Here is a 2,005-nt window from a genome sequence, read left to right as displayed (position 1 = left end):
AGGGATTGTGGGGCTGGCGCGGGATCGGGCAGTGTTTCGTTCTGCTGTGCATGGGGTCGCTATGAGTCGGAAACGACTCGACGGCACTTAACAACAATAACAACATGATATTAATAATATTGTTTGATAATTTCCACATTCCACCTTTCTTTGGAATGGGTAGAAATATGGACCTTTTCCAGTCATTTGGCCAGGTGGCCATCTTCCAAATTTCTTGGCATAAACAAGTGAGTACCGCCAGAGTGGCATCCATTTGTTGAAGCATCTCAATTCCTGGAGCCTTATTCTTTGCAAATTCCTTCAGTGCAGCTTCTAATTCTTCCTTCAATACCATCAGTTCTTGATCATATGCCACCTCCTGAAATGGATGAACATTGACCAATGCTTTTTGTTAGAGTGACCCTGTGTATTCCTTCCACCTTCTTTTGATGCTTCCTGCATTATTCATTATTTTGCCCATAGAATCTTTTCAGTATTGCAACTCAAGGCTTGAATTTTTTCTTCAATTCTTTCGGCTTGAAAAATGCTGAACTTGTTCTTCCCTTTTGGTTTTCTAATTCCAGGTCTTTGCACATTTCATCATAATAATTGACTTTGTCTTCTCAAGCTGCTCTTTGAACACTGGACTTTGTAGGGGGTGGTGCAGGCAGGGAAGGACCAGGCTGACCTGTCTGCCAGAGGGAGGTTTGTCACCCTGGTGATGCCATGGTCTTGTTGAATGTAGCACAGTAGATTGCTGTCCAGAAGTAGCTGATATTTTTCTACTGTTCAGTTACTCTACACATTTTTTTCTGCCTCTACTCACCAATGGACAATTCTTAAACCATATTTAGGTAACGATTTTTAACATGCCTTTCTAATACATGTTGGGAAGCACATGCTGTAGCAATGAGTACACTTGTGGAATTATGCACTCAGATTCTAGATGCCTTAGAATTTTCTAAGGCATTAGAATTTTCTAACATTGCTGAAGACCAGACACAAGAAGGAGATACCAAAAGAGAAGCTAAAAAAATCACCAACAAAATGCAAACACCAGAGTATGTATTTATGTCGGTTGTTGTTGCTGTTGTTAGGTATCGTCAAGTTGGTTCCAAGGCATAGAGACCCTATGCACAACAGAATGAAATGAAACACTGCCCATTCCTGCACCCCATCATCACAATGTTGCCATGCTTGAGCCCATCATCACAGCCACTATGTCAAATCATCTCACTGAGGGTCTTCCCCTTTTTCACTGACCCTTTACTTTATCAACCATGATATCCTTCTCCAGGGACTAGTCCCTTCTGATAGCATGACCACAGTTCTAGAGACGAAGTAATATAATACAAAGAAAACCACAAAACACTACTTCAAGAAACCATAAGAGTCTTCATAAATGGAAGAACTTACCATTCCTGTAAATAGGAAGAAGATTGAACATTGTGAAAATGTCGGTACTACCCAAAGCAATCTATACATTCAGTGAAATCCCAATCCAAACCCCATCAGTATTCTTTAAAGATATGGAAAAAACAATCACTAAATTTATATAGAAAGGAAAGAGACCTCGGATAAGCAAAGCACTATTGAAGAAGAACAAGTAGGAGGTCTCAGACTCCCAGATCTCAAAACCTACTGTACAAACACAAAGTCAAAATAGCCTGGTATTGGTACCACAACAGACACATAGACCAGTGTAACAGAATTGAGAACCCAGAAATAGATTAATTGACCAATGTCAGCTGATTTTTGACAAAGGGCTGAAATCCGTTAAATGGGAAAGAGGTGGTCTCTTTAACAAATGGTGCTGGCAAAACTGGATATCCATTTTCAGAAAAATGAAACAAGATCCATACCTCACACCATACACAAAAACTAACACCAGATGAAACAAAGACTTAAATGTGAAGCCTAAAACTGTAACATTCCTCAAGGAAAAACTAGGGCAAATTTAGGGACCCTAATTTATAGCATTAAAAACATGCCACAAAAAGCTTTGGTGGCATAGTGCCTAAGGTAT

The sequence above is a fragment of the Orycteropus afer genome, unplaced genomic scaffold, assembly GCF_000298275.1.
Source record: "Orycteropus afer afer isolate SDZICR_OR568_19922 unplaced genomic scaffold, OryAfe1.0 scaffold00245, whole genome shotgun sequence".
NCBI lineage: Eukaryota > Metazoa > Chordata > Mammalia > Tubulidentata > Orycteropodidae > Orycteropus > Orycteropus afer.
Note: the sequence above shows the minus strand (reverse complement) of the source record.